Below are 8,367 nucleotides of genomic sequence, written 5' to 3'. Positions count from 1 at the left end.
TCCCCGACATCGTGGTTCATCCGATGAGATCATCGTGCAACATGTGGGAGCCAATATGGGTATCCAGATCCCGCTGTTGGTTATTGGCTAGAGAGATGTCTCAGTCATGTCTGCATGGTTCCCGAACCCGTAGGGTCTACACACTTAAGGTTCGGTGACGCTAGAGTTGTTATGGGAAATAGTATGTGGTTACCGAAGGTTGTTCGGAGTCCCGGATGAGATCCCGGACGTGACGAGGAGTTCCGGAATGGTCCGGAGGTGAAGATCAATATATTGTACGAAGGGTATTGGAGTCCAGAATTGTTCCGGGGGTACCGGGTGACGACCAGCGTGTCCGAAAGGGATTTCGGAGGCCCCGGCAAGCGTTGGGGGCCTTATGGGCCAAGGGGAGGGGGCACATCAGCCCACTAAGGGGCTGAGCGCCCCTCTCACCCCATCTCACATAACTTGGAGAGGTGGGGGCACCTCCCCTAGGGCAGCCATCCCTCCCGGCTTGGGGTGCAAGTTTCCTAGGGGTGGGGGCGCCCAAACCCATCTAGGGTTTCCCCTGTGGCCGCCGCCCCTCCCCTAGGGAACCCTAGGGCGCCTCCTCCACTCCTTCCCCCTATGTATAGTGAGGGAGAGAGAGGGCACCCACACCCTTACCCTGGCGCAGCCCCTCCCCCTCTCCTACACCTCCTCTTCCTTCGTAGCGCTTGGCGAAGCCCTGCCGGAGAACCACGAGCTCCATCACCACCACGCCGTCGTGCTGTCGGAGTTCTCCCTCAACTTCTCCTCTCCCCTTGCTAGATAAAGAAGGAGGAGGCGTCCCCGGGCTGTACGTGTGTTGAACGCGGAGGTACCGTTGTTCGGCGCTTAGATCTAAATCGACCGTGATCTGAATCGTTGCGTGTACGACTCCACCAACCGCGTTCTTGTAATGCTTCCGCTTAGCAATCTTCAAGGGTATGAAGATGCACTCCCTCTCTCTCGTTGGTAGTATCTCCTAGATCGATATTGGTGACACGTAGGATTTTTTTTGAATTATTGCTATGTTCCCCAACAGTGGCATCATGAGCTAGGTCTATGCGTAGATTCTATGCACGAGTAGAGCACAAAGCAATTGTGGGTGGTGATTTGTTCAATTTGCTTACCGTTAATAGTCTTATCTTGATCCGGCGACATTGTGGGATGAAGCGGCCCGGACCGACCTTACACGTATGCTTATGTGAGACTAGTTCCACCGACTGACATGCACTTGATGCATAAGGTGGCTGGCGGGTGGCTGTCTCTCCCACTTTAGTCGGATCGGATTCGATGAAAAGGGTCCTTATGAAGGGTAAATGGCAATTGGCATATCACCGTTGTGGTTTTGCGTAGGTAAGAAAAGTTCTTGCTAGAAACCCATAGCAGCCACGTAAAACTTGCAACAACAATTAGAGGACGTCTAACTTGTTTTTGCAGGGTTTGCTATGTGATGTGATATGGCCAAAAGGATGTGATGGATGATATATGTGATGTATGTGATTGATCATGTTCTTGTAATAGGAATCACGACTTGCATGTCGATGAGTATGACAACCGGCAGGATCCATAGGAGTTGTGTTAATTTATTTATGACCTGCATGTCAATGAAAATGCCATGTAATTACTTTACTTCATTGCTAAACATTAGCCATAGTAGTAGAAGTAATAGTTGGTGAAGCAACTTCATGAGGACACGATGATGGAGATCATGATGATGAAGATCATGGTGTCATGCCGGTGACGATGGTGTTCATACCGCGCCTCGAAGATGGAGATCAAAGGCGCAAGATGATATTGGCCATATCATGTCACTTTATGATTTGCATGTGATGTTTGTCATGTTTACATCTTATTTGCTTAGAACGATGGTAGCATAAATAAGATGATCCCTCTCTAAAATTTCAAGAAAGTGTTCCCCCTAACTGTGCACCATTGCGAAGGTTCGTTGTTTCGAAGCACCACGTGATGATCGGGTGCGATAGATTCTAACGTTCGAATACAATGGGTGTAAGCCAGATTTACGCATGCAAAACTCTTAGGTTGACTTGACGAGCCTAGCATGTACAGACATGGCCTCGGAACACGAGAGACCGAAAGGTCGAACATGAGTCGTATAGTAGATACAATCAACATGGAGATGTTCACCGTTGATGACTAGTCCGTCTCACGTGATGATCGGACAAGGCCTAGTCGATTCGGATCATGTATCACTTAGATGACTAGAGGGATGTCTATCTGAGTGGGAGTTCATTGAATAATTTGATTAGATGAACTTAATTTTCATGAACATAGTCTAAATTGTCTTTGCAAATTATGTTGTGGATTAATAGCTCGCGCTTTAGCTCTTTGTTTTAATACATTCCTAGAGAAAGACTAAGTTGAAAGATATTATAAGCAATTGTGCGGACTAGGGCCGTAGTCTGAGGATTGTCCTCACTGCTACATAGAAGGCTTCTGTCCTTGATGCACCGCTCAGTGTGCCAACCCCTCTGGCGTCATCTGTGGATGTTGTGAACATCTGGTAGACACGTTCTGATGACTACCTGATAGTTTAGTGCGCCATGCTTTACAGCTTAGAGTCGGGGCTCCAAAAGCATTTTGAATGCCATAGAACATATGAGATGTTCAAAGAGCTAAAATTGGTATTTCAAGCTCATGCCCGTGTTGAGAGGTTGAAACCTCCGACAAGACCTTTGCCTACAAGATGGAGGAGAATAGCCCAGCCAGTGAGCATGTGCTCAGCATGTCTGGGTACTTCAATCACTTAAATCAAGTGGGAGTTAATCTTCCAGATAAGAGAGTGATTGACAAAAGTTCTCTAGTCGCTATCACCAAGCTACTAGAGTTTCGTGATGAACTATAACATGCAAGGGAAGATAATCCCGGAGCTGTTCGTCGTGCTTAAGACCGTAAAGGTAGAAATTAAGAAGGAGCATCAAGTGTTGATGGTGAACAAGAGCACTGGTTTCAAAGAAGGGCAAGGGCAAGAAGGGAAACTTCTTGAATGGCAAGCCAGTTGCCACTCCAGTGAAGAAACCCAAGAACCAAAACCCGAGACAAAGTGCTTCTATTAGGGGAACGGTCACTGGTAGCGGAACTGCCTCAAATACTTGGTAGATAAGCAGGCTGTCGACTTCAACAAAAGTATATTTGATATATGTGCGTTATTGATGTGTACCTTACTAGTACTCCTAGTAGCACCTGGGTATTAGATACTGGTTCAGTTGCTAATATTGGTAACTCGAAACAAAAGCTACAGAATCAATGGAGACTAGCTAAGGGCGAGGTGACGATGTGTGTTGGAAGTGTTTCCAAGGTTGATGTGATCGCCATCGCACGCTCCCTCTACCTTCAGGATTAGTGTTGAACCTAGATAAATGTTGTTTGCATTGGTGTCTGCGTTGAGCATGAACATGATTATATCATGTTTATTGCAATACGGTTATTCATTTAAGTCAGAGAATAATGGTTATTCTGTTTACATGAATAATACCTTCTATGGTCATGCACCCAATGTGAATGGTTTATTGAATCCCGGTCGTAGTTATACACATGTTCATAACATTGATGCCAAAAGATGTAGAGTTGATAATGATAGTACCACTTTCATGTGGCACTGCCGCTTAGGTCATATTGGTGTAAAGCACATGAAAGAACCTCCATGCTAATGGACTTTTGAAGTCACTTGATTTTGAATCACTTGACACATGCAAACCATGCCTCTTTGGCAAGATGACTAAAACCCCGTTCTTTGGAACAATGGAACGGGCAAGTGACTTGTTGGAAATCATACATGCTGATGTGTGCGGTCCGAAGAGTGTTGACGCGCGCGGTGGATATCATTATTTTCTCACCTTCACACGGTGAATTGAATAAATATGGGTATATTTACTTAATGAAGCATAAGTCTGAAATGTTTGAAAATTTCAAGCAATTTCAGAGTGAAGTTGAGTATCATCGTAACAAGAAGATCAAGTTCCTTCGATCTGATCAAAGGGAAAGTATTTGAGTTATGAGTTTGGCAATCACTAAAGACAAGGTGGAATCGTTTCACAGTTGACGCCGCCTGGAACACCATAGCATGATGGTGTGTCCGAACATCGTAATTGAACCTTATTGGATATGGTGTATGATGTCTCTTACCAATCTACCGCTATTTTGGGGGTTATGCATTAAAAACAATTACATTCACTTTAAATAGGGCACCATCTAAGTCCGTGGAGACAACACCGTATGAACTATGGTTTGGCAAGAAACCAAAGTTGTTGTTTCTTAAGGTTTGGGGCTACGATGCTTATGTCGATAGGCTTCGGTCGGAAAAGCTCGAACCCAAAGCAGAAAATTGTGTCTTCATAGAATACCCAAACAAGATGATTGGGTATACCTTCTATCTCAGATCTGAGGGCAAAGTGTTTGTCGCTAAGAACAGGTCCTTTCTCGAGAAAGAGTTTCTCTCGAAATAATTGGGTGGGAGGAAGATAGAACTTGATGAGGTTGTTGAACCTTCACTTCAACCAGAGAGTAGCGCATCACAGAAAGATGTTTCTGTGGCACTTACTTCAGTTGAGGAGAAAGATAATGATGATGATCATGAAGCTTCAGATCAAATTACTATCAAACATCATAGGTCGACAAGGGTGTGTATAACTTCTGAGTGGTAACCCTGTCAAGGTCATGTTGTTGGACAACGATGAACCTACGAGCTATGACGAAGCGATGGTGGGCCCGGATTCCAACAAACGGCTAGAAGCCATGAAATCCGAGATAGGATCCGTGTATGAGAACAAAGTATGGACTTTGGTGGACTTGCCCGATGAACGACAAGCCATTGAGAATAAATGGATCTTTAAGAAGAAGACAAACGCTAATGGTAATGTCACCATTTGTGAAGCTCGACTTGTCTCAAAGAAGTTTCTGACAAATTCAAGGAGTTGACTATGATGAGACTCTCTCAATAATAGCGATGCTAAAGTCTGTTAGAACTATGTTAGCAGTTACTGCATTTTCATTTACGAAATCAGGCAGATGGATGTCAAAACAAAGTTTCCTTGACGGTTTCCGTGAGGAAATGTTGTATGTGACACAACCAAAAGGTTTTTGTCAATTCTAAGGATGCTAAAAGGTATGCAAACTCCAGCGATCCTTCTATGGACTGGAGCAAGCATCTCAGAGTTGGAACATATGCTTTTATGAGGCGATCAAAGCATTTGGGTTTATACAAAGTTTGCAAGAAACTTGTATTTGCAAGAAAGTGAGTGGGAGCACTACAACATTTCTGATAGGTATATATGGATGACATATTGTTGATCGTAAATGATGTAGAATTTCTAGAAAGCATAAAGGGTTGTTTGAATGGAGTTTTTCAAAGGAAGACCTGTGTAAAACTGCTTACATGTTGGGTATCAAGATCTATAGAGATAGATCAAGACGCCTGATACGACCTTCACAAAGCACATACCTTGACATGATCTTGAAGGAGTTCAAGTTGGATCAGTCAAAGAAGGAGTTCTTGCCTGAGTTGTGAGGTGTGAAGTTAAGATTGAAGCTCGACCACGGTAGAAGAAAGAGAAAGGACGAAAGTTGTCCCCTATGCCTTAGCCATAGGCTCTATACAATATGCCATGCTGTGTACCGTGATGTGCCTTGCCATGTGTCTGGCAAGGGGGTATAAGAGTGATCCAGGTGTGGATCATTGGACAACGGTCAAAGTTGTCCTTAGGAATAAGGAAATGTTTCTCGTTTATGAAGGTGATAAAGAGTTCGGCGTAAAGGGTTACGTTGATGCAAGCTTTGACACCTATCTGGATGACTCTGAGTAGCAAACCGGATATGTATAGTGGAGCAACCATTTGGAATAGCTCCAAGTGGAGCATAGTAGCAACATCTACAATATGAAATCGAGATTTGCGAAGAACACACGGATCTGAATCTTGCAGACACGTTGACTAAAACTTCTCTTGTAAGCATAACATGATCAAACCCTAGAACTCATTGAGTGTTAATCACATGGTGATGTGAACTAGATTATTGACTATAGTAAACTCTTGGGTGTTAATCACATGGCGATGTGAACTAGATTATTGACTCTAGTAAACTCTTCGGGTGTTAGTCACATGGCGATGTGAACTATGAGTGTTAATCACATAACGATGTGAACTAGATTATTGACTCTAGTGCAAGTGGGAGACTGTTGGAAATATGCCCTAGAGGCAATAATAAAATGGTTATTATTATATTTCCTTGTTAATGATAATTATAATTGTATTAACCAGAAATCGTAATACATGTGTGAATACATAGACCACAACATGTCCCTAGTAAGCCTCTAGTTGACTAGCTCGTTGATCAATAGATGGTTATGGTTTCCTGACCATGGACATTGGATGTCATTGATAACGGGATCACATCATTAGGAGAATGATGTGATGGACAAGACCCAATCTTAAGCGTAGCACAAGATCGTGAAGTTCGTTTGCTAAAGCTTTTCTAATGTCAAGTATCATTTCCTTAGACCATGAGATTGTGCAACTCCCGGATACCGTAGGAATGCTTTGGGTGTACCAAACATCACAACGTAACTGGGTGGCTATAAAGGTGCACTACAGGTATCTCCGAAAGTGTCTATTGGGTTGGCACGAATCGAGACTGGGATTTGTCACTCCGTATGACAGAGAGGTATCTCTAGGCCCACTCGGTAATGCATCATCATAATGAGCTCAATGTGACTAAGGAGTTGGTCACGGGATCATGCGTTACGGAACGAGTAAAGAGACTTGCCGGTAACGAGATTGAACGAGGTATGGGGATACCAACGATCGAATCTCAGGCAAGTAACATACCGATAGACAAAGGGAATTGTATACGGGATTGATTGAATCCCCGACATCGTGGTTCATCCGATGAGATCATCATGGAACATGTGGGAGACAATATGGGTATCCAGATCCGGCTATTGGCTATTGGCCAAAGAGATGTCTCGATCATGTCTGCATGGTTCCTGAACCCGTAGGGTCTACACACTTAAGGTTCGGTGACGCTAGAGTTGTTACGGGAAATAGTATGTGGTTACTGAAGGTTGTTTGGAGTCCCGGATGAGATCCCGGACGTGACGAGTTCCGTAATGGTCCGGAGGTGAAGAACGATATATTGGACGAAGGGTATTGGAGTCCGGAATTGTTCCGGGGGTACCGGGTGATGACCAGCGTGTCCGAAAGGGGTTTCGGAGGCCCCGGCAAGTGTTGGGGGGCCTTATGGGCCAAGGGGAGGGGCACATCATCCCACTAAGGGGCTGAGCGCCCCTCCCACCCCATCTCACGTAACTTGGAGAGGTTGGGGCGCCTCCCCTAGGGCAGCCACCCCTCCCGGCTTGGGGGGCAAGTTTCCTATGGGTGGGGGCGCCCAAACCCATCTAGGGTTTCCCCTGTGGCCGCCGCCCCTCCCCTAGGGAACCCTAGGGAACCTCCTCCACCCCTTCCCCTTATATATAGTGAGGGAGAGAGAGGCACCCACACCCTTCCCCTGGCATAGCCCCTCCCCCTCTCCTACACCTTCTCTTCCTCCTAGCGCTTGGCGAAGCCCTGCCGGAGAACCACGAGCTCCATCACCACCACGCCGTCGTGCTGTCGGAGTTCTACCTCAACTTGTCCTCTCCCCTTGCTGGATCAAGAAGGAGGAGACGTCCCCGAGCTGTACGTGTGTTGAACACGGAGGTGTTGTTGTTCGGTGCTTAGATCAGAATCGGCCGCGATCTGAATCGCTGCGTGTACGACTCCACCAACCGCGTTCTTGTAACGCTTCCACTTAGCGATCTTCAAGGGTATGAAGATGCACTCCCACTCTCTCGTTGCTAGTATCTCCTAGATCGATCTTGGTGACACGTAGGAATTTTTTTGAATTATTGCTACGTTCCCCAACACTTGGTATTTCATCATGTAATGTAATGTTATAGCAAATGATCGAGAGAATAGCACAGTAAGCACAGAGACTCGCATCTTTAGCGAGGCCGGTCATTACAAATGGTATGAGAGCCCAAGTCGATAGTTTGTAACCCTAAGAATGACTAGGAAAAGCTGTACAAAGCTTGTATTTATCATCTATTATTAATCCTATAAATTCTTCTCTCGTCTTAATGTAAATGATGATCCAAGTAACTCATTATGCCTATGCCACTCAAGACCTGGCCTTTTGGAAGTTGATTCTTCACCTCAAAATACCCATATGCATATGTACTTAAGGAATTTCGATGCAAATGCTCAGTCCCCAAATGAAGATGAAGGCAGGAAATGGCCAGAGGATACATGCTACATTATGGAGTATCTTGCATCATTCAAGAAGAACTAGTTTCCAGACTATCTATTGAAG

This window comes from Triticum aestivum, chromosome 6A (genome assembly GCF_018294505.1).
Source record: "Triticum aestivum cultivar Chinese Spring chromosome 6A, IWGSC CS RefSeq v2.1, whole genome shotgun sequence".
NCBI lineage: Eukaryota > Viridiplantae > Streptophyta > Magnoliopsida > Poales > Poaceae > Triticum > Triticum aestivum.
Note: the sequence above shows the minus strand (reverse complement) of the source record.